The following is a 26,275-nucleotide window of genomic DNA, read 5'->3' on the forward strand; positions in this document are numbered from 1 at the left end:
CACCACCTAGCTGCCCCCACCTCCACTTTAGCTAGTTGCTTCCACCCTGGTCTATTGTGCAAGTGCTACAGAAATCAATGATGATATTACGACTATTGAAAGTAGATCAATAATAATTTTAGAGCGTCTTTTAAAAAGCTCTATGCCACCAATTCACTCTGAGACCTTGGGTAAATCACTTTCCCCTTGCTGGGGCTCAGTGTTCTCAAGTTTTAAGTGAAGGAGGTAAACTAGATGACCGGCGAGGTTCAGTAGAGCGCTAACATTCTATTTTATGACTTAGAAAAAGGCTACCTAGGCATTTCGCCTTAATAACCAGTTTTGCAGAAAGTCAGTCATGGAATTTCCCGGGAGACTGTAAAGCTATCTCAGTATTTTTTATTGCATCTCTATAAGAAAAAGTGTAATGATCAATTAAAAAACAAAGCTGGCATCACAGACTTGCTCAAAGTTTCAGAGAAACTCCTAGGGTCAGTACCTACTCCTTCCCATGGGCCCTAGCCATCCCCAGCTGTACCTCTGTGTGATTTTAGATACAGATGGCCCATTGGACCAGACAGCCTCAAGGTCCCTTACAATCCTCAGTATATAATTGTATGATTCATCCCTTAACACAGTAATTGATCATATGGAGTTAGAAGGGGCCTTAGAGGTCATCTAGTCCAACACCCTGCTGAGGAGCCAAGGCCCAGAGAGATTAAGTGGTTTTTTTTCAAGGGCACACAGGTAATAAGTAGCAAAGCGGAGATTTTAATTTGGGTCCCTTGACTCCAAATTCAGCACTCCAAATTCTTTTGACTGCATATTAATTTTTATCCTGAATCATGAAGAAAAAACTAACTTAAATTCTACATATTCTATTTACCAAGTTAGCAAAGAGTGTGGTATATTGGGGGGAAATTTCCACCAAAAAAGTTAACATTTTAAGAGTTTTAGTACTTAAACAGCTAAACTTCAGTAAATTATACAATTCACTTATAGGAAGAGATCATTTTCCAGTGATGTTTTATTCACTTACAATAGAAGGTGTTTTTGTTCTTCCTGTTTCTGATGACTGGTGATCACACACTCCTTGTCCCCTACCTAAAAAGAGTTCATATGTGTGTGTATATGTGTATGTGTATATGTATATACATGTACTGCATATGTATACAGACGTATTATGTATCATATATGCATGCATTATGTGTATATATGTGTATGTACATATATACACACCTACGTATGCATGTGTATATGCATACACATACAATGCATATATACATATGCATGTGTGTATTTGTGTATATGTGTATATGTGTACATGCATATGTATGTATTATGCATCATATATGCATGCAATATTTATGTGTATTGTGTGCATGTGTATGCACATACATGTATGTCTATATATGTATATATGCACACACATGCATGCGCATACATACATATATGCATATGCATATGTGTGTTGTGTGTGTATTTGTGTGTGTGTGTGTGCATGAAAACAGGGATCAAATGAGATAATATATTTAATAACTGAGCTGATATTTGAAACCAGGTCCTCTGATTATTAATCCAGGACCCTTGACATTGTCTCTGACAATAATAAAGCACTACACAAAAGTGAAAAATATTAACATTTTGGAAAAAAATATTTGTATCTAAAGGACGAGTTCAACAGGCACTCAATTATTCCAGCACCTTTTTTTTTAGGGGGAAGGCAAGGCAATTGGGGTTGAGTGACTTGCCCAAGGTCACACAGCTAGTAAGTGTCAAGTGTCTGAGGCCAAATTAGAACTCAGGTCCTCCTGACTCCAGGGCCGGTGCTCTATTCAATGCGCCACCTAGCTGCCCCAAATTTCTGAGAAGCCAAAGTGGCGTTATGAGCCAGACCAGGTGGAGTTTAAGAAAATCTCCACTTGGACAAAGGAAGAGTTGCTGAATGAAGCTTAGTTTTTGTGACTTGCCCAAGGTCACTTGGGAACTCCGGGACAGAGCTGGGACAGACATCAAGTCTCCTAATTCACAGGCAAGAAGGCTCTTTTTCCTCAGCAGACTGTGCTGACTCTGATAGGGTGTTTATTTCCTTCCAAAAGGAAAAATCACAACAAGGCACCAATAATTGCTCTTTGTATTGAGTTGTGATTTTTCTCAGCAGAAGTCCTGGCATTAAAACAATCCCGACTACGGCAGACCCAGGAAACAGGCAGCCTCTGCATTAAGGCAAAGAAGGTTCTATTTGTACCCACATTCTTTTCTCCCTACACGCCCCAGCAATTTGGATGAAAATACCATCACTTGCTCTGTATTCATCAAGGAAATAAAGTGACCCATCAAAGAAATGCTGCCGAGATGGCTATTTCACCCTGGCCCAGCCTCTTCAAAGCACAGAAAATAAATTACGGCCCACAGACCATTAGTGCATCATAGACATGCTGCCAATATCTGCCTGGAACAGAGCTAAAATGATACCAAAGAGAAATGTAGGACGACTTCGCTACCATCCTCAATCTGTGTTTCCTTAAAAGCAAAGTTTTCCCAGGGTTGTTAGGGTGTTTTTCATATTCTTCCCCAATAATTGGCACTCTTTAATAAAAGTAATATTTATTTTAATAAGCAATGTCATAAAACTTATCTTATTCCTTTAAAAAAAAGCCATGACACCCTGATGTAAATGAGTCGGTATTGTACCTATCATGTGCGACTTATAGGCCTATTAGCTTGAATGCTGGTAAGCTAGCAAGATCTGTTAAGTTGAGAATACATTAAAATCCCCAACAATGCAAAATCCCAAAATAACACTTTTTAACCAAACTCTATGCTATTTCTCTACTTGTCACATTTTGATTGAGAATTTGACAGTATCACTTATTGTGTATTGCATATGGACAATGAGCTTGGCCATTATATATGCCTTTTAAAAAAAAATCTATTCCTACATTTTTTCCAGCACTGACATGACCTCTAGTCTTTCCTTGTTAAAGGGTATCATTCTCAGTTGTCTCCTTTTTCCTTCTTTCCTTCTTTCTTTTCTCGACCAATATCAAGTGTGACAATCTGAGCTGATTTTGCCCCTTAGCTTATTTCTTTCTGAATTCTCATGTTGGTCTTTCTATTGTCCCATTCTTTAAGCTGTTTATAAAATTTTTCTGTTTTTATCCTATGTGTGTTTGCCAGCCACGACACAAACACACGTTCCTTACTTCTTTGATGACATATTTTCTTTATTTTGAATCTATCGGCAAGCATATATTAAGCAGTTGGTACATGCCAGGCACTGTACCAAGCTCTGGGCATATAAAGAAAAAAGAAAAAGAAAAAAATTCCTTGAACTGACTCCCTGAACATTGCTAGTTAAATGCATAAGTTTTTAAAAGCCCTAGCAATGGTATACAATAAAGTTTATCAGCAAAAGGGAGAAAATAAGGAATGTATTAGATGTATCCTTCTTTATTGCAGGTATAACAAGACTGCTATATAACAACAAAATTATCATACAATTTCAGATTTACTAAAGACCAAATCCTATCCCCTGAAACATAGGGATAAAACCTAAGCCCGTGGTTTCATTGGTACAAAGAATTCTCAGAAGAGGAAATTCCCTCTACCTTTTCTGCAACTTACAGTCTCAGAAGGTTGCCTAAAGCAGTGATATCAAACACAAGTAGAAAAGGGAGCTAGTATCCATAAGAATCCCTGCTGGTTGTATCACATATTAACATTATCTGTGTTCTATTATATTTTTGTTCATTTTGTATTTTACATATTTTTGTATATTCATGTATTTATAATATATAATCATATATACGATATTTTAGGTATTTCTATATTTTGTGTTTTATATATTTACTTATTTTTATATTTTCTTTATTTTGCTAAATATTTCCCAATGACTAAATTACCCAATTGCTAAATAATTTCCCAAATAATCTGGCTCCAGTAGCATGGGGAGTGTTACAAAGCTTCATGTTCAACACCTCTGGCCTAGAGCATTGGAAGGCCAAGTAACTAACCAAAGGTTCCACATCCAGTATGTGTCTGAGGTAGGGCTTAGACCTAGATCTTCCTGTCTTTGAGGCTAGTTTTCTACACTGCCCTTTAAGTATAATTCCACTATATAGAAAAAGCCTGATAAAGACAAGGCTCTGGAAATCAAACCTTCTACAAAACATAACTCACTAGAAATGGGCACTTAGGTAGATACACTGAGAGGTGGCATGATATACTAAAAAAGCTGGCCTCATCATCAGAAAAGACCTGGGTTTAAATCCTTCCTCTGGCACATTTTGACCATGAGACACTGGGCAAGTCACTAAACCTCTTCGGGTTCCAAGTAACTCTCTAAGATTATATAAGTTGCTGAACAAATGGCAACCTGTACTGATAGAAGGAATTTCTTTAACTTTGTGTTCCCTATACCAAGGAAATCACAGGTCCATATCCTCTAAATAATTCAAAAACTGATCATTCATACATGATAGCTCTCTTAAGCAGGGTAACTGACTAATGAGAACACTCCCTTTCCTGATACAGAGAAAGTTTAGTATAAGTTGCCCTGTAACATGGGTTTCTACCATATTAGAAAACATTCCTGATCTTGAAAAACAGAGTTAAGAACAATATAAGTCATCTTGGATATCTCCTTTACAACCACTGGTATAATGGACAGAGTGCTAGATTTGGAGACAAAGAACCTAGAGTTAAATCCTGACCCTTCCATTATACCATCTGTGTGATTATCTTGGGCAAGAGACATGATATCTCTGGACTACGTTTCTTCATTGGCAAAAGGAGGAAGTTGGACTAGATTATTTCTAGCATCCCTTTAACTTCTAAACCTATAGTCTTAATGGATGTCACATTTAACTAGAGGTCACTTGTTTAGCAGCCTTAACAAACTAGAATTCAGAGAAGAACCAAAAGTTAGCAAAACTGAGCAATCCACAAAAGATGTTCCCAAGTTTATGACCTAAAAGCTCATTCACTGGAATCATGTAAGTTCTCCCTATCCCCACGGGGCTTTACTCATAACCTATGTAACCAGTCAACCAACAAGCTGTTTATTAAGTACCTACTAGGTACCATAGCCTGTGTGCTAAGTGCTGGAGACACAAGCACAAAAGAATAAAAACAATTTCAACTTCCGAGGTACTTACAATCTAATCTGCTCTTCTTTTATACAAAACTATTGAATCTGTTTATCTGGGCCAAGATAATTTAAAAGACTTACACTATAGTGTTCAAAGCATGTTCATATATTTAATTTGGCCCTTACAAGAAACCTGTATTGCTTTTGTTTTGCAAATGAGGAAACCGAGGCCCAAGGGATTCCAGTGACAAGTCCACAGTCGCACAACTAGTAAGACAGCGTCCAGATAAAAACCGAGGTATTCCAATTTGAAGGCGAGTGTTAGTTACTCTGTTGGGGAAAGGGGCATATCTGCTAGAGGCAGGCACAATGACACCAACAAAGAGTGGCAAGATAATGGAAGAAATAGGAAAACTTTAAAGGGTAGATGAAAGAACTCGGAAAACACAGCTATGTGGAGATCATACTCAATAGACTCTGAGGGTGATTATACGAGAAGAAGAATAAAATATTTATAATAATGATCCTAAGTTGTTAAGAAAAGATAAATAATGTTCAATACACTCTGGTTAAGAAGGCAAGAAGATACGTAACCTATATTACAAAGATACATCAAAAATAGTTAAAATAAGAATTGGATGTAGGGAAGGAAGTTTCAACCACCTGGAAAGTTCGTTTATGTGGAACACTTCATTCCCCAGTGATGCCAGGGAAATGAAGTGTTAAGTCACTACATTTTTTAAAATCAGACCTGTGATTTCACTAGTGTAGAGGATGACCAATAAGGAACTACCTTTACTAATGCAGCTCTTTGCCTTCTCTGAAACTTAGAGACTCAGAGTTGCCTGAAATACCGGGCAGTTAAGAGACTTGCCCAAGGCCACACGAGCCAGTATCATCAGGAAGCACCATTAGCATAATTGCTAATAACTATAATGGCTAACATTTATATATCGCTGTATATATATATATATTATATATGGTATATTATTTATACCAGCCACTGTGCTAAGTGCCTTACAACCACCATGTCCTCTGGTCCTCATGACAACCTCATCTTATAGATGAGGAAACTGAGGCAAACAGAGGTTAAGTGATCTGCCCAGGGAAACACAGCTAGGAAGTGTCTGAGCCTGAATGTGATCTAAGGTCTTCCTGACTCTGGGTCTAGTTCTCTAACCACTATGTCACCCAACTGCCCATCATTATCAACAAGCATTTACTGAGCACCTATTACATGTCAAGTACATGTTAAGGGCTGAGGATACAAAGAAAAGGTAACAAGGTGCTCCTCACGCTCAAAGAGCTCACATTCTAATGGAGGAGACAATATGCAAACAACTGTGTGTCTAAAAGATATATAAAGTATAAATGAGAGGTAATCAGAGGGAAAGCATTAGTATGGGGCTGGAGAAGAGGGAAGGGGTGACAGGTTAAGGGCCTCCTGAGGAAAATGGAAGCTGAGCTGTTTCTTAAAAGAAGCCAGATGGCAGAGGGTACAAAGGAGAGCATTTTAGGCCTGGGGACAGCCCATGAAAAGGCACAAAACTGGGAGATGAGTAGCAACAAAAGAAACCAATGTCACTGAATCCCAAAGTGCGCAGAGGAAAGTTAAGTCTTAAGAAGACCGGAAAGGTAGGAAAGGGTCATGTACAAAGGACTAGGAAAGAAAAAAACAACAGATTTTATATCTTCTGTGGTGGGTAAAAGTTACTGGAGTTTATTGAAGGAGAGAGGGATGTCAGACTTGTGCTTTAGGAATATCACTTTGGCACCTGAGTGCCAAGGATAGAGTGGAATAAAGCAAGAATACCAGCCAGAAGGCCAATAGGTGATGAGAGACTACACCGGTATAGCAACTGTGTGAGTGAAGAAAAGGGAACATATTATAAGAGAGATGTGGCAAAGGTAAAAACAAGATCTGGCCATAGAGTGGATATGGGGTAAGTGGAAGTGAGGAATTAAGGACACTATCAAAGTTATAGGCCTGAGTAACTAAGAAGATGGCGGGAGGGGGCAGGAAGATAACAATTTTGTCTTGGACATGTTGAACGTGAAAAGGCTAAAAGACATTCACTTTGAGGTGCCCAATGGGCAGTTAGTGATGAGAGATTGAAGGTCAGAAGAGAGGTTAGGCCTGGATAAATAGATCTAAGTATCATTCACACAGAAGTGATAGTTAAATCCATGGAAATAGGACTTGAAATCAGGTCTTCCTGACTCTGAGACCAGCCTTCTATCCATTTAAAACAAATTCAAGCTTTATTTATATAATATATACAAATTAGTAGAGGTGTGATGAATGTTCTGCTTTCAAACATCTTAGTGTGAAAAATCTATTCCTGAAAAATCAAAATAAAATATAAACTCCTTTGAGGACAGGCACTACTCCATTTGTGTCTTTTTTGTTATCCCTTGCATATCCCACCCCAACAGTGCCCCCACTTAAAGCAATCATTTTCAAATGATGATTTAATTGAATTGACTTAAATCTATTAGATCAAAATGTAGCAATTCAACATGGCCATTAAGATGTCTAGATATATCAGATCAACTGTCAGGTATCAGATCAATATCGTTGTTCAGTTGTGTCCAACTCTTCATGGTGCCACTGGGGATTTCCTTGGCAAAGATATGAGAGTGGTCTCCAGCTCATTTTACAGATGAGGAAACTGAGGCTAACAGGGTTAAGTGAGTTGCCCAGGGTCACATAACTAGTAAGTGTCTGAGGCTGGATTTGAACTCAGAAAGATGAGTTTTCCCAATTCCAGGCTCTCCGCTCTATCCACTGTACCACCTAGCTGCCCAGATCAGTATCAGGAATAGGTTTATCCCATAGATATGACCAACAACAGTAAATGAAAACCATAGTCTAAAAAAAAGGACTAAATGTTTAGAAACTGCATGTCTCTGTTATAAAAGGTTTATCTCCCCCGTACAAAAAAGTTAATCATTTTATAGGACTTCCTAGAAGTATTGAAGGCTAAGCATACACTAGCCCTCCTTCCATACTCATGGTTAACTGCTGGTGAAGGCATCTTTATTGTTGCTTTAATTGCCCGGCTGGGTCCCTGCCTCCCAGCAAGGATCTGACAGACTTCTTAGAGCTGTGTCTACAATAGCCCCTGATCACAGGACGGATCTGCCTGGTTAAATAACTGGTTTGTCAAACTTTCATCTGAGGCGGTCTTCTCAAGTACTGATGGCATGACCCTTATTGACTTCTATTCTTTGAATCAGAGCAGCCCTGCTGTCAGGCCCGGTGCAGAAAGTTAAAGATCATAATTCTGATTAATTTAGCTGCAGATCTATGACCCTCGAAAGTTACAGCAGGAGACATTTCAGATGGTAAGCTGTGTCATAAATAACTCTCTCACTACAACACCCCATGCTATCCATTATAATCATGTCCTTGATGTTTTTGCTTGCAGGAGGAAAAGGAGATTAGACATTGGTTTATACTTGGGTTTTTGAATACCCCAAGTATAAAACAAGTGTAGGCAAGAATTCCAGGTCCTCCATTTACCAGCAGAACTCAGGACCCTTTAAAGACAATAAGCAAAAAAAACTAGGACCAGGATAAAATTGGGTATGGTACTCATTCCTGTTCTGGGTTTCACACCTGATTCCCATGCAGTAGTTTAAAAAAAAAACCACACACACAAAGAAACCACAGTTTGGTCTGCCTTTTTCTCAATGCCCCAAACCCTCCTGATGTCATTGGTCTTCTTTGAGAAGGAAGGACAAACAACAACTTCTCTGACTCTGTCCACTATAAATGAGTTCACAGGGTGGATTCAAATAAGCAATGACATTTTACCAGCATGGGATAGCATCAGCCTCAATTCAATATGACAAATATTTATTATGTGAGAGGTACTGTTCATACTGTTCATAGTTCTTAAATTCTAAGTAAAATAAGTAATTTTTTAAAAAACATATACATTCCCTACACTTTAGGAGCTTGCATTCTCATAGGAAAGAAAAGACACGTAGAGAAATAGATATGATCCAAGGCTTAATGTATCATCACAGAGGCAATAGGAAACCACTGGAGATTCCTGGACAACTGAAATAGTCAGCTTTGTAATTTAAGAAGGTTATTTTGGCAGCTATGTGGAAGATGGATTCAAAAAAGGATAGATTCAAGTCAGGAAGATCAAATTAGGAGGCTACTGCAATAGTCTAGAAGAGATTCAATGAGGGCTTGAACTACAGTGGTGTCCCTGTGAGCAGAGAGAAGACAATGTGAGGGTTATTGTGGCAGTCTGGCCATGTGACTCCCTGCTCAGTAAACACCAGAGATTCCCTATTATCTCTAGAATCAAGTGCAAACTTCTTTCTGTGGTATTTGAAGTACCTCACAACCTGGCTCCAACCTACATTTCCACCCTTTTTATTATTCAATACCCCTTCATACATTGGTCTCAGTCCTCTCCAGGCTTCACTCCAGATTTTTTCCCTTTTGTTTTTTTTTTGGGGGGGGGGGAGTGTTTTTGTTTCTTGCAAGGCAATCTGGGTTAAGTGTGACTTGTGCAGGGTCACATAGCTAGTAAGTGTCGAGTATCTGAGGCTGCAGACTTTTTCCTAAGATGATTCTTCTCCCTCTTTTTCAGATTTCTTTTATGCACTGCCTTCCCCCATTAGAAGGCCAAAGAGAAGAGGTAGAAAAGTAATGGGAATGGGAAGGCCAGCATGAGAGTGGGAGGAGCAACACTAGCCCTTACTCAGATTCAAAGTTATGTTATGAACTGATCCAACTGATCCATAACTGATAGTTATGAACTGATCCAACCATCCTGGAGACCAATTTGGAACTATACCCAAAGAGCTATAAAACTGTGCATATGTACTCTTTGACCCAGAAATGCCACTACTAGGTCTGTACCCCAAAAAGAACAAAGGAAAAGGACCCATATATATATAAAAATATTTATAGCAGCTCTTTTTGTGGTGGCAAAGAATTGGAAATTGAGGGGATGCCCATCAATGGGGAATGGCTGAACAAGTTGTGGTATAGGAATGTAATGGAATACTATTGTGCTATAAGAAGTGACAAGTAGGATGGTTTCAGAAAAACCTGGGAAGACTTACATGAACTGATGCAAAGTGAAGTAAGCAGAACCAGAACACTGTACACAGTAACAGCAATATTATATGATGATCAACTGTGAATGACTTAACTATCCTGATCAATACAATGATCCATCACAATTTGGAAGGATTTATGATGAAAAATGCTATCCATCTTCAGAGAAGGAACTAATGGAGACTGAAGGCAGATTTTCACTTTATTTTTCTTGCTTTTGTTTTTTGCAACATGAATAATATGGAAATGTGTTTTGCATGATTTTGCATGCATAATTGACATCACATTTCTTGCCTTCTCAAGAGGTAGGGGAGGAGTTGGAAAGAGGAAGAGAACTCAGAACTCAAAATTTTTTAAAATGTGTGTCAAAAATAAATAATTTTAATACAATCTCCACTGATCAATTATTTACTCATCATTTTTAAAACTTATTTTCAAATGCCAAGGGTGCTTATTATGATGCCCAATATGCACTAGAAATAGTACCTTACACCTTTCAGACACAGACTTGAAAGCCTTGCTAGCTCTGATACAGCATCTCCTTTGAGACAAACAGTAGCTTTATGAGAATGAGAAAAATGACATGGGATTAAATAGATTCCCTGAGGCCACATACCAAGTAGGCAAGAAGTGGTCCAAAGCATCAGGAAATCTCTGTGGGGCTTATTCTTTGGCTTCTAAATCAGTTCTGGAACACACAGACACTGGATAATTTCTAATACAAAGCTAATGTACAAGCACAAAAAAAAATGTTTCCTTTGCTCCCAGTGTGCTTACCTGTTATACAGAAGAATATCTGGTTTCCAAATCTGGCCATCTGGAAAGCGAACATTCTTCACCCCCGGATACTCAGACACATTCCATTGTAAATAGTAATCTGTCCAATACTGACACACAAAACATGAAATTAGTAGCACTTTCTTGCTTATTTGTTCATATTCCTTGTAAGAGGTACCCAAACTCTGAATCAATGGGGGTTGCTTCTATTCCATTACAAATATTATTTATCTACTATCAATGGGAAAGTAGGCCATCAATAAGTATTTGCTAATTTTTTTGTGCCATGCTTGTGATTTCTTCCATGTTATAGAGAACTCCTAATGAAGAGACTTCCTTGACCAATGAATATTGCCATCTGCTCCGCAACTTACAGTTTTAAGAGTTTCTTGGGGGTATTCTGGGATTTGCCCAGAATCACACAGCCAGCATGTGTTTGTGAGCTCCTTGAGGGCAGGGACTGTCTTTTGCCTCTCTTTGTCTCCCCAGTGCCTGGCACATTGTGGTTGTTGAGTCATTTTAGTTGTGTCTGACTCTTCATGACCTCATTTTGGATTTTCTTGGCAAAGATACTGGAGTAGTTTGCCATTTCCTTCTCTAGTTCATTTTATAGATGAGGAAACTGAGGCAAAGAGGGTTAAGTGACTTGCACAGGGTCACACAGCTAGTAAGTGTCTGAGACTAGATTTAAACTCAAGTCTTCCTGACTCCAGGCCCAGGGCTCTATCCACTGAATCTATGTACTTACACCTGGCATATAGTAGGTGTTTAATAAATGTTTGTTGATTGATTGATCAATGTGTCAAAGGCAAGACTTGAGCCCAGATCTTCTAGACTCTGAGTTCAGCTTTCTATCCATTATGCCATGATGTGTCTCTAAGCAGTACAGATTAAATTGTGAGTCCTCAAGGAAGCTTTACTAAATTTTTAATCCTTCCTTTTAAGCTCCTCCCTCCCCAGAAACAACCTTGCCATACATCCTCATGGTTTCTTTACTCTTAACAATCCTTACGTGCTTCAGAAGATACTTGAACAGTAGCTACTCCTATGTCCACTCCATATTTAATCCTTAAATGGTTGTACATAAAGTGCTTGTACTTGGGGTGGGGGTTGGGGAGAGAGTAGGAAGGAGAATCTTATATCTAAACTTGAGATGCCTCCTGTTTGAAGAGAAATTAACTCTTATTTCTTCTTAGACTTTTATGTGACTATTTCTTTGTTTAAAGATTATTAGAGTGCAACAAAGGAATAAATATATCAACTGAAATGCAGAGAAGTCTTCCCAAAAAGGAAGGATGTACTTCATAAATATTAAATGACTAAAATTATTGTGACGTTACAATGGTTGCTGCTGTCCAGTCTGAATTCCAAGTCACAAAAATATCAGTTCAAGATTTTCTGTACTAGTAGCTTTCATTTATACAACGCATCATAGTTTATAAAACACTTTAACCTTCACTGTCCCACTTGGTGTTCAACACAATCCTGTAAGACAGACAGGGCAGGCAGGCAATGATCCTGTTTTTGCAGAGAGAATAAATGAAACTTAGAAAGGCTAAGTGGCTAACCTAATTCACCAGATAAATAAGTATGGTGCCAAGCCTGGAATATAGGTCTCCTGACTCCTGGTAAAGTCCTCTTACCCTATCATACAATACATCTAAAGTATAATATAAATTGAGTATGGTACAGCTGAAAGGGTGCTGGATTTGGTCTAATGGCTGCCATTCAAATCCTCACTCTCTTACCTCCTATGTGAACTTGGGAAAATCACTTACCCTCTCTAGGACTCAGTTTCCTTCCATGTAAAATGACGTGGTTACTTTGAAAGCCCCTGAGGACACTTTCAGCTCAAAATCTATGATTGATATATTTCCACAAAGTATGAGGAAAGACATGCCCAATCATACAGTCACTCCCTATTTTAAGCCCAGTCTAAGGCATAGAAATTATTATTTGTGTAATTAGAGAGAATTCAGGGTGGTCCAGTCAGTTGACTCACATAATTCAGAAAGAGTTATACTCTGGCCCCAGAATTATCTAGATTAACCAGGAACAGGATTCCAGATCTACCTAAATAAGGACACCTTTTCTCATTTACTATGTTTTCATAGAATTGGTGATAGAGCCCTGGAACCCAGTGGAGACAATCTATCTCAAGCCAATTACTAATCGTGATTTTAAAAGAAATCAGAATTCTAATGAAAACTGAGAAATAGGTCTTCAGAGACTCTGACATAGTGCTAAAAGAAAAACTGAAGGCAAATTTCTACCTCTTTTTCATATTTCCTTTTATTCATAGGATCTGAGTCTGTAAAATTCAATGAGATAGGGGTCCCCTATATTTGTCCACATAAGGGATCTCTAAGTGAATTGCCTTCACCAGTCCCCCATCTCCAATTTTCCAGGGCCCTCATCAAATAAGTGGGAACAACTAGTACCTTTCTTTCTCGTTCTGCTCAGGGTCTTTAGTACCAGCAACCCCTTCTCTGTACTCTCCCCCTTCACACTTCCTCACCCTAGTCCTCACTATCTCATCTGAAGAAAAATGCAAAAGTAACTACTCACCCAAAGGTTGGAGATCCCATTATACAAAATGACTAAACTATGTCGAGAATGAATCAGAATGGGGACTCTTTAATGACAAGTTTCCACACACTCTCCATCAGATTAATCATGCAGCAATATTAATCACTCATTTGCATGGTTCAAAACAATGAATTTTCCATGCCTAGCTCAGTTTTATGGTTTATATGAGCATGGCATATGTGCATTTGTTGTGGGCAAGATGCCTGACATCTCTTATGGCTAATGAGATAGGGAAGAGCAACAGAATTCGGGCAATTGGACGTTCTAGGAAAACCTGAAAATTTTCAGGGAAATGCTACTTTTTAAGACTGGCTCAGTTTCAACAATCCTCCATCCTCATATGCCTCTCCCTCCAGCCAGTCAAAATTTTCAAATATGATGGGACCAATTCAAATAAAATATGAATAACACTGGGCTCAAAAGGCTCCGAAAGGCTGAATCTAGTTAGGCAGAGCTAGAAGTCCAAAGATCTCAATTCTACCTGAGCTCTGCCACTAAGTAGCTATGATAAGCTTAGAGAAGTCATCTAACTTCTCTGGACTTCAGTTTTCCCTTCTATTAAATAGAGATAAAAATTCCCCTCTCCTCTTGGCTATGTAAAAAAATCACTATAAGGAGAAAATTAAATAATAGCTATAAAGAGTTTGAATAATTAGAAGTAATATTGACCATATGACATTATATATATATATATATTAGGCCTGTTCTCTGTTTTGCTTTCACAGAGTATAATAGAGTATTAGCATTAGAAGGGAAATTAGCTATGATATAGGTACAGGGGTTCTTAAACTTGGGCCCCTGAAATAGTTTTTTAAAAATATTCTGATAATTATATTTCAATATAGTTGGTTCCTTTGCAATCTTATGCATTTTATTTTATATATCTAAAAACACTGTTCAGAGGAATAGTCCATAGGCTTCCCTAGATTGCCAAAAGGGTCCAGGACACAAAAAAGGCTAAGAATCTTTGATCCAGAGCAAGTTCCTCATTTTATAGATATATTTAAAAAAAACCTGAAGCCCAAAAAGGTTCAGTGATTTGCCTAAGGTCCCAAGGGGAAAGATGAGATAATAACCCAAGTCTCCGGACTCTTTGATGGGGCTCTTTCTTTTACATCACTCTGTCTCTATCTGTAAAATCATGGAGATTTCTGATAGATGGTTTGTTTGATTTTCCTTTTCAGTGATTTATAAATGACCCCTCAAAAGGCTAGCCTTCCCTACAAAAATCTGGCATTGTTTACTAAGAGATTTAATACATAGAATTATATATTTAGAGCTGGAAGGGATTTTAGAATTCATCTAAAATCCTTCCTTTTAAAGGCTGGAACAAGTTCAGAGAAATGAAGAGACTTGCCCATTGTCACCCAGGTAGTAAGGAGAAAAGTTATGATTTGAATCCAAGTCCTTTGATTTCAAAGCTACAAGATTGCCTCCAGATTAGGCCAGACCTTTGCAAATGGAATCCTACTATCATGAAAGATTATCAGTTCCATCTAAAATTCTAATTAGCCAGGGAATTCTAAGCACTGATGGGGATGGGGAGAAGAGGAGGGAGGAAAGGAAAAAGTTATGGTCTCTCCTGATAAAAGCCACCAGTGTCCAGCTTTTAGGGCAATAGTACTCCATAATTATCAGTTCCCTGAACTGATCTCACTTTTATTTTAGTGTAATGGGGGTCAAGAGGTGCCAGCTGGGACTGCTAGCTTTGGACATGAACATGGTGAGAGTAATGATGTGTAGGAACTGAGTTACACTAAGAGCCTAATCATCCCCATCCCCCTTGCCAGAGACTGAGGCAATGTTCTGAGGTGGTATAGGAAGGATTATCACTACAGAGAAAATTATTTATTATATTGTTCAGAAAAATAATTATACTCTTTAAATACCACCTTATGTGATCAGCACCCAGAATGTCGCCTGGCCTCAGTAACTCTCTAGAAATGCCAGAGAGAGCTACAAGGAACTTTGAGTTCATCCCCAGTCCTAGATCCACTCAAAGCATTCTTGTTTTGGGTCCCCAGACCCAGAACTTGTTTTGGGTCTACCTAAGCTTGTGTTTTAGGTCCTCTCTGTGTTTGAACTTTACCCAAATTTTATTTTTTACATTTACTCAAATCCATCTCAATCTATCTGGCTTTCAAGTTGCCCTGTCTATGAAATTGCTTAACTGAGGTGTATGTGATTTGTACTTGACCCATGGCCTTTTTAAAAATCCTATATAACGTGAACATTCCAGAATCTGGGGGGATGGAGTCACCTCTTCTTTCTAGGGCTCTCTACCAAATGACCCAATAATAAATTTCTTTCTAAACTATTTCAGATTTTGGAATTTGTTTTCATAAACAATATCATTCCTGCCCAGGTGTGGGGAGAAATGTTTATATGTTTGTTCTTGCTATAGCTTTGAAATGAATATCCTTTTGTAAAAGCCAATATATTGGTAAGTGGTTAAGTGGAAATGAGCTCCTAAAATTGGGAGGAATGCATCTTGTTGGGACTGGAGCCAGAGGCAGAGAACAGAGACTCCCCAAAATCCTTAGGCTATCAGAGAAACTCATGAAGGAGTAAAACTGTAACAAGTCCTGGCCATGAGGGAATGGGGCCTGAGCAACCATGGTATATGAGCGATAAAATACCTATAGGAAAAAAGTAGGGGAAATCCTGACAACAAAACAATTGAACTACCAAGTCAAAGAATCTACTGTAACAAACACATGACAGCTCAGCTAAGTAAGTCTTCCATGTTTGAAGGATGAAGGGATGGATGGATGATTGAGTAAATCAGTAAATTCAATATAATAGAGTTCTGCCTTGGATTTTGAATAGTGCTTAGTACTGGAAAATAAATCTGATTTATAATATTCTTTCACCTATAATCTAATCTGACAGCACAAAGCATACTAATGTAATATTGTTACACTAATACAAAAAGTAATAATAATTTTGTTTCTTGATAAAATGTGGACCTTCTTCTTAGGATTTATTTGTTCAGCTCTTCCATGACATCTTTAATTCATAAGACCTTAAAGCAACTGACAAGTCAGATCTACAAGTGTCCTTTCTGACCCCATCCCCACCTGGAGAGAGGGAGAGTTTGAAGTTGTCTTCCCTAGTTATTTTCAATTTAGAAACTAAGGATTGTTGACAGTGCTTTTCTGCAAGAACTACAGCCATTAGAAGATTTTACTGGACTTTCAATTAAAGTGCTTCCTCCTATCCAGAGGAGAACCACCAAAGGACAAGACATCCAGAGTAAGACACGCTTTTGATGTCACTAGGGGAAAACATCAGGTAACTCAACCTTGACTTTAAATCATTTGGGGAACTTAACTGCCTTAGAGGGAGCATGGCAATAACCCAAGCAATCGTTTGAAGCTGCACTGGGTTTCCAGGCCTGTTTACAATCAATGATGTCTCTGGATAAGAAGAGTTACACTGACTGTCCTAAAGGCAGCTACCAATAGTAGAAAGAACATGACATTTGGGTGCAAAGACCCAGGTTTGTTACCAGGCTCTCCTACCTGCTTACTAGTGTAATACTAGGCAAGTCACTGACTCTGAGAGTTTCAGTTTCTTTATCTATTAAATAGAGACAATAATATTTACAATAATTAACCTGTCCCACAGGATTGTCATGAGGGTCAGATGAAATAATATACATGAAAACATTCACCAATCCTAAAGGACTTATAAGTAAAAGCTATGATTATTACTTAAACTCAATCTGCTTACTGCCAATGTTTACAAATGTCCTAATATTCCTACTACAAAGGGGTGTTTTCATAAGAAACAGGCCCAATTCCAGAAGCGATTTCAAATAAAACGTGCTGGTTGATATAACCCCCATGTTTCCTTACTTATTCAAAATTCTTTTTAAAGTGTTTTATATGTAATTATGTGGCTGGGAGAAAAGTACTTAGTACTGGGAACTAACAAACATGTTCTAAATCACTGTGTGACCTTAGACAAGTCATCTAATCACTGTACTTCAGTGTTTTTTTTTTCTGTAATTTGAGAATTGCTTGCCCTTACCTGACAGAGATGCAGTGATACAAAAAAGGCAGTGAGGTGTGTGTGTGTGTGTGTGTGTGTGTGTGTGTATACACACAAAGTCTTAAAAAAGACTTTAGGATTTTCAAAGACTCATTAACTAGAAATATTGGCACCCAGGAACAGGCTTCACTAAATGGCCCTTGGGCAAACATAATGAAACTGATCCTCAAATCTACTTTGTAAAGACAAATTCAGTTTGTGGGTAAGATGCTAGGACACTGTGAGGCTAATTTTCTTGGAGGATGCTACTCTGAGGTGAGGCAGGGGAGGGCAGAGCAGGAAGTAGATCATATGGAAGTGTTCCTCCTTTAACTAACTGATGTAGATTGCTAGTTCTGGAGTCAGGAAGACCCAAGTTCAATTCCAGTCTCAGATACTTACTAGTTGTGTGGCCCTAAACAAGTCACTTAACCTGTCTGCTTTAGTTTCCTCATCTATAACATGGGAGCCTATATGTCAAGCATTTTGTAAACCTTAAAGTACTATATAAATTATAGTTATTACAATGACTAATATTATTATTGTTAGATATTATGGAGAAGGAAATGATGAACCATTCCAGTATCTTTGCCAAGAAGACCCCAAATGGAGTCATGAAGAGTTGGACGTGACTGAAATGACTCAACAACAAAACCTTAAAGTATCATATAAATTGTAGATGTTATTTTTATTGCTAGATAGTATTATTATTGCTAAGGACTAATCCCAGTTGTTTATACTTGTCATTACCCTGAAACTCTCAGTGCTCCAGTTGTCCTGCCCTAGTTACGATTCTAAATTTTTGAGACAAGATGCTTTAGCATTTAGATTTTACTATACTGTGCAACTTATTAGTTACATAACTAGAATTAGGTTGTTACAAAATAGAAAGGGATTACACATAAAAAGGCAGAGATCCCAATCAGCAAAATGGGGAAGATTTCAAAATAAGAGATAACAGTTTTTTAAAGTAAATCATCATCTCTGAAAGCCTTGATTACCTCTTTTTTTAGCCTCTTTTCCAATATCATCACGACCGTCACTATTGGCAGCTAGATGGCCCAGTGAGAGTGCCAGGTCTGGCGTCAATAGGACCCAAGTTCAAATTTGGTCTCAGTCACTTACTAGTTGTGTGACCCTGGGTCACTTCACCCTGTTTGCCTCAGTTTCATCATCTGTAAAATGAACTACAGAAGGAAATGGCAAACCACTTCAGTATCTTTGCCAAGAAAACCCCAAATGGGGTTACAAAAAGTTGGACAGAATTGAAACAAAAGAACAACAGCAACAAACCACCCAGGGCTTAAATCTAATTATATTTGACAGTTTTAATAGAATTGTAAAACTGGTCTGCAAACTGCATATACTTACTGCTTCCTCTTTAGGAACCTGACATGGCACACAGCTTTATGTGGTCCACATTATACAAATATATTTACAAAATCCATCAAAACCAAGAGGGGGATGTATATATAAAGGGACGAAAAAACAAAATTCAAAGAGAACATTTAACTTGTTGAGTTTTATTCTGCTGTCTCCCCCATTATGGCTCTATAGCAGATTTGTGGTTTGCAGTGACTGGACTCCAGAGTTTTAAAAGTGAGCAGTCAATATTCAGTACATTTGAAGCGTGGTAGAGGCACAGGATGTCAGAAGTCTGGAACATACTAAAAGAGAAGAGCCAGAGGATGTAAGTAATTCTCCACTCTGAATCATCCTCCTGCGTAAATTCCCTCCTCTCAGAACTGGACCATCTTCTCCATCTGTGTCCCTCTTATAGTGAATTTGTCCATTACTCAAGAGTCACCTTCAATTAGGACAATAGTAGAACTGAAGAAGTTAAAGGTACCCATCCTAAAGATACAAATTTTTAAAGGTTTCCCTTTGGTTCCTAAAGTATTTCATTCTGAAACACACCTGTAGATATTTGTAAGAGGAGAGGGGATTCAGAGGAGTACCAGATCACCTGGATCAACTTTTCAATTAACTTTGATGAGTTTATAGGCACAGACTTTTGTCTGAAGGCATCTGAAGGACATGTCCATGGAGCAAGGAAAGTTCACTAGCACCCTGGAGAGAGGATAACAGAAATGCCTGTCATTGGTTTCCAGGAACTAGAGCTGCCATGAGTTGACTGGTGACTGAAAGTTAGGAGGGAAGGGATACTTGCAAGAGAGTTGCTCCCTCCCTTGTGGTATATAAAATAAGATTAACTCTCTCTCCCTTGGATGCCCAGTCTGAAATGCCACAGAATGGAAAAGTTGGGAGGGGGGAAGTGGGGAGAGATGGTGGTAGGTAAGGATCCAGAATGGACTTTGCCCACCCACAGGAGCAATTTTAGGAAAAGCACCTAGTTAGTTGCATATTCTTGCCTGTTGACTGAAGTATCTGGACACCAAAGTTCCTAGTGCCTTTTGTCTTTCTGATTCCCATTCTACATACAAGTCCGAGACTACAGTTTCTGAAGATAGACAACTAGGTGGTGAAGTGGATAGAACATTGGACCTAAAGTGAAGAAGACTGAGTTCAAATCCAGCCTCAGACACTTAAAAGTTGTATGACTCAGAAAATCATTTAACTTTGGTCTGGTTCAGTTTCCCCACCTGTAAAATGGGGATAACAGTAGCATTACTTCCTAGGGAGGTTGTGAGGATAAAATGAAGCATTGTTTGTAAAGCACTTGGCAAACCTTAAAACATCACATAAATGCTAGCTATTAGTATGTTCCCTCCCCATGTAGCTGAAGCCATTGATAGAATTCCTAAGTGAAGCTAGAGGGGAACAATTCTGAGAGTGGACTTCATTAGCCTCAGGAGGTATGCCATGGGGAATCCCAAATTGGAAAATCCACAAAGTCAAACACTGGCTTCCTCAAGAAAAAAAGGCAGCTAGCTGCCGCAATGGATAGAGTACTACCCCTGGAGCCACAGACACTTACTAGCTTTGTGACCCTGGACAAGTCACCTCAGTTTCTTCTTCTGTAAAATGGAAATCGTAATAGCATTTACTTCCCAGAATTGTAAAGACTAAATGAGTTATCTGAAAAGTACTTTGCAAATCTTAAGCACTATATAAATGCTAGATATTTTTTAAATTATGATTTTCTCATCAGCATGTTCCTGGGAAGAGGAAGAGGAGGAACATGACAACTGCTTAGGGAAGGCTATGTGAACATTTCTAGTCCTTCCTGCAACTGTCCAAGGTAAAGGGGAGTTGGTTGTGTTTGTCCTTTGTTCTCAAAGAGGACCATGATATTAGGGAAATTTTGATTTGAGGGAGGGTGGGCCATGCAAGGTCACCAGCCTCACTTTCTCCTCCAGAGCATCTGGGTCCAGTGGCCTGACATTCACCAGGACCGCTGGAGATGGCCCAGGAAGCATGGGGAGACCCTGACCTTTTCAGGCTAAGGTCTTTTCAGGTTCTCACTTTGAGTGAGGTAAGGCCCATTCAGTGAACAGGCCTCTTTAAAAAGTTAATCAAGGGAAGGCCCCTTTAATCAAAAACTCAAAAAAAATCAAACTGGGAGGAAAAGACCCTCAGGGTTCTTGTCCAAAAGAGGCAAGTACCTTTATCTTCTGGTTGGAATCTATTGAACTGTTTAAGGGCTCTACCTTTCTCTACCTACTCATGGGCTCCTGTGATTCTTTTGGGTGGTGTATTTTCTTTGGGGTAAAATAAAGACTGTTCCATACCCAAAATCCATCAAGTGCCTATGTGAGAGTTAGGAACCCTGTTTCCCTACATTTGAGAAGACACAGATATGTGATCCAACACCATCACAATATTGAGAGATTTACCTCTGGTCCTGGGGTTGAGGGGGGTGGGGAGGGGACAAATCAAAGAAAAAATATTACCCTTGGGGTCAGCCACCAGAATTAGAGTCAGCCCAGGTGAGGCTAGTCTTTAGAGAGCTGTGGAACAATAGCTACACTCACATTTTCCATGACACAGTATGGGGATAAATAAAGTCCCACTCTGATTGTGATGTGGAGATGACCCTGGTATCTCATGGGCTATGTCAGAAGAATATGAGCTCCAGCAAGTGCTACCAGGCTGGAAACATGAGGCAGACTATCTGTCTTTTACCTTAGTACTAGAACTCAGTTAAGTACAAGGAACTTCTTCACCTGGTTGAACACAAAGTGATAAATTTTTAATTTAATACAGCAACGACTCAAGACAAAATCAAGCCAAATTGGGTACTAAAGCATGGAAGGATTGGGATTTGCATCTGTAGATAAAATAACCCACAGTGACAGAATCAAAGGTACTTGATTTATTGAAATACACTATGTGTTAGAAGAGGCAGCTATCTGCTGGCAGACAAATGGCTTGGAACAATTACTGACTACTGAGCTTAGTAAACTTCAGTACTAGAAGGACACATGATTTTGCTGGTGTCCACAATTTTGTACCTCTAAATAACACATTTACTAATGTTAACCAAATGTTAGAGCACTTAGGAATGGAAGGATCAACTCCCTCATTTTATCCAGACTGAGGAAACTGGGTGCCAGAAGGACTTAGGTCGTTTGCCCAAGGTCTGTTGTATCCTATGCCCTAAAATAGGTCTTTCTTTCTCCTTTCTTTCTCCTAGAAACCTACTGTTAGAACTATTTTACATTGCTTTAAGACTCCTCTTCAGTTGTCATTTTGGATTGTTATTTAACTTTCCATGTATGTCTTAATTCCCCAGTAGGTCCCAAGATTATCTAGACCATGCCTTGTATTTCCTTCAGCAATTAGAAATATCCCTTACATACAGCAGGTACTCAACAACAACAAAAAAAGCTGTGGATGAAAACAAATGTTTTAGAAAGGGACAGGGGCAGATGGCACAGAGGAGAGAGAGATGACCTCAGAGTAAAAAAGACCTGGGTTCAAGTCTTAGCTCTGACATACTGGCTGTGTGAACTAAGGCAAATGACCCAACCTCTCAGTACCCTGGGAAATTCTCTAAGACTGTAAATTACAGAGCAGGTGCTAGTCCATATTGCTAGAGGAAGTCCATTCCTCAGTGGTAGCTCCCTGCACCAGTGAGATCACAGGTCTGGTACAAAAAAAATACAAAAAAGTTCAAAAATAGCAAATGTCCAGCCTACAGTGCAGGGATTCCTTGGTCAAAGTTTAACCAAAGGGACTGTCGTAGTCAAATATGCTTTTATAGAATGTTAGGGGTTGCTGGTAATAATGTATACTCCTTGAGGGTGGGGCTAATTTTGTCTTTTTTTGTATCCCCAACGCCTGGCACATAGTAGGCGCTTAATATTTGCTGATTTGACTTAACTCGAACTGAACTGAAACGAAATGAATTTAATTGAATACCAACTATTCAATCTTGTCCTATTCCCTCAGAATAGATACTTAGAACAGTGTTTTGGGATACGGCAAGGTATAATAAACAATTATGGACAGACCGACTACAAAGCTGATGTGTTTTTGTCAGGGCTACTAAAAACAATACAGCCAATAATAACCTTAATTCCCCTTATTTCTCAGGAACCCAAGGCTTCCCTTCAAATAGTTCATCTCTCCAACTTGATGAAAACCAATTAGCATAATGAGGATGAAGAAGACTGAGCATCTGAGAAAGAGATAGATCATGTCACTTTCCCAACCTGCCTCATTTTTCTCTACATAGAAAAATCTTCAAAGTCTGACTCTGTTTTCTCAGAGTAGCATGGAAATGACCCTGGACTCTCAAAGGCAATGCCTGAGAATCCTAAGATCTGTCAGGTCCTCAAAGCTCAGTGTATAACCTAACGATGGACTGTATTAGTTCTATTCTAAGAACCAGCTTAGCCATGTAGGGAAAGGTTCATTCCCCAGTTGGCCACCATATGATGAATTTTTCAGTTACAACTCCAGAACATCTCTGTGTAAGGTACTGAGAGGCTCTAATTTGCTCCAGTCGTGAAAGCATCCATACCTACTAAGTGGGATCTTGGAATCATTGAAGTGCTGTACCAATAAATAAATTTTTAAAATACCACACAAGGAGCACCTGAAATGCAAAGTTGCTGGAAAATTTTGCATTTCAAAGTTGCTCGAAAATTTTGCAACAAACAAAAGTTAGCTGAATACAAAGAGTTTAACTTTATTCTTCAATATGACTGTGTAACCAATATGTTAAATTGTTTGATTTGGAGGGACTTAAGATTAAGTACCTTAAACTGCCCTGCAAATGTCTACCCTCTTCAAGATGTACTTATGAGGATGCTGAGACTACCAGGATGCACCAATTGAAAATGCTATTTTAAAGACCAGCTCATAAAGTTTCTGGAGCCAACTAGCTTATGCTTTTGAGCAGCTTCAACAAATTCTATTTTGATAAGCAATACAGATATAGGAACACGTAGAAGGTATGGCAAACCCCTGGGATAAGGTGATACTGATCTAAGATGTAGCAGAGAAAGAATTAGGTCAAACCATCATTACTTCGTATTGTAAGTGTCTGTGACATTTCCAAGTGGCGTGCCTGCCATTAAAAAAAAAAAACTTTTACCCTTTTAAAATTTTTTTAGATTTCTCTAGAATGAAATATTTTGTGTTTAAAAAGTATAGTTATATTTAGGGGGTTATTTGGGGAATGGATATTCATTTAGTCACTAAAAAAAATTAGACAAGCAAAAAATATAGGGGGAAAGGGTAGGGAGCAAAGTAGATGAGATTCGTCTATAAATGCATTCATTTATTTATTCAAACATTTATTAAACACCAACACAGTCCCTAAACACTAGGCCCTGGGGGCATAAGAATGAAAAGGATACAGTCTCTACCCTTAAGGACCTTATTGTAAGGAGTAGAATAGATACCAAAGAACTACAAGACAACTAGCATATGTTATGTGAAGAAGGAAGTATAAACAAAGCACTCTGAGAGAATTGAAAGAAAGATTACTTCTAGAAGGGAAGAAGGGGAGGAGAATTCTCAACTTACCATTTGCAGCCAAATATTGGTGGTTAAAACTTGATTCTTTTCATCCTGAAAAAAAATAGAGAAACGTTGGTTAGAGATATAAAGATGAGAGCATTGTTTATATGTAACTTACTTGATTTCTTTAATAAGTCAAATCATAGACTTCCACAGCCAAGGAATTCAATACCTAGCAGCCAACCTACTGGTGATGAACCTCTCCCTTTTGAGTTCGGTTGGTCCTTGGACAAACCCTGGAGTCAATCGATTGCTGAGTTATGACTTTTGCTCAAGAATTGGCTTAAGGAATGTCCATTGAGATCAGAAAGGTATGTGGGAGGAAAGCGAATAGATGAATAGTCCAAATACTCCATTGGTATCCCAGAAAAGCTAAAAAAGAAACAAAAAAGAACTACAGGAAGACTCCAAGGATGTTGGAAGGATGCTCTGTGAAGGATCTATGGGAGAGTATACACAAGAATCTCACCAGATGAGAAGGCACAGGTGGGCTTCAATATGTACAAATAGAAAAAAATATCCACAATCCAGGAAGGCGCAGATCTTTTAAGCTACGAAAGAAGTCAACTCATTTTCTCCTTTCTTCATAAAGCAAGTGGAGGAACATATTCCCTTTTAATATACTCTGATACAGCTAATCATCATCTACATGGCTCATTTAAACTGAGACCACAGTAGGATACAGATTTCTTATTGATATAAAGAGCAGGAGAACACACAAGGTACTGGAGGTATATCCTGTGACCAAAGTATGACATAATGCCATGGCAATAGAGGAAAGGAGAGGAGAGGCAGGGGAAGTGAAGGGAAAAGAGGGGAAAGGAGAAAAAGGAAGGGAAGGAAACAGTCAGCTTAAAAGTGAAAAAGCAGTCAATTAGCAATAATTGTCATCATCACCATGAAGTTCTAACTAAACTATGACTATGGGGATGATGAAAATAATAACTCACATTTATATAGTACTTTAAGATTTATAAAGGAGTTTCCTCACTGTAATTCAGTAAAGTAGGCAATACAGACATCACCCCCATTTTACAGATAAAGAAGCTGAGAGTCAGAAAAGTGGTTTACCTACAGTTGTACGTCTAGTAAATATCAGAGCTGGAATGCGAGATAGGGGAAGCAGAAGGGAACAGGCATTTATTAAGTGCCTACTATGTGCCAGGCACTGTGCTAAGCACTTTACAATCTATGTTACTTTACTTTATGATCTATTGGTCATTTGATTAAAGACTCAAGCTGTTTGTAAAAAAAAAAAAAGGGACTACTTCGAGTAATAAACTCAATGATATTTAAGAGAAAGAGGAGATCATAGCAGTCTGGAGTTTGGGTAGACTCCATGGAGGAGATAGGAACTAAGAAAGAATTAGGTAAGCCAACAGGAGCCGGGAGAACACTGCAGAAATGTGGGCAACAGAAGCAAAGAATAAGAATAAAAATCCATGGAAGCAAAAATAAACATGGAATATGAGTTCAATTAAATTTAAAAATTATTTATTAATCATCTAATATATGCATTCACTGTACTGAGTTCTAGGAACATAAAGGCAAAATGAAACAACCTCTGACCACAAGGAGTTTATAATTAACACTGAAAAGGGTGGGATTCTGCAAGTATATGGAAAACAAAATTCAAGGTAATTTGAGGAGCCTGGTATAGGGGGCAGAATACTAGATTTAAGTGGAGAGGAGTTGGACACCCCAGCTCTGAAACTTACAACTCTTCTAACCCAGAGTTCACTACTTGTCCCCTCTGGGATTGATTTATCTCACCTATAAAA

At 38.6% G+C, this 26,275-nt stretch overlaps 1 long non-coding RNA gene across 1 annotated transcript in view; it reads right to left on the reverse strand.

Moving 5' to 3' along the window:
- Nucleotides 1–24,546, reverse strand: part of LOC118828735 — a 55,695-nt gene extending 31,149 nt beyond the window's left edge. Inside the window, exons 1-2 of the long non-coding RNA XR_005008967.1 lie at nt 24,501–24,546; nt 10,938–11,047 (exon numbers count right to left, since the gene is read on the reverse strand). This is a non-coding gene — a long non-coding RNA (uncharacterized LOC118828735). The remainder of the gene's footprint in view (nt 1–10,937; nt 11,048–24,500) is intronic.
- Between the last annotated feature and the right edge of the window lie 1,729 nt (nt 24,547–26,275).

This window comes from Trichosurus vulpecula, chromosome 8 (assembly GCF_011100635.1).
Source record: "Trichosurus vulpecula isolate mTriVul1 chromosome 8, mTriVul1.pri, whole genome shotgun sequence".
NCBI lineage: Eukaryota > Metazoa > Chordata > Mammalia > Diprotodontia > Phalangeridae > Trichosurus > Trichosurus vulpecula.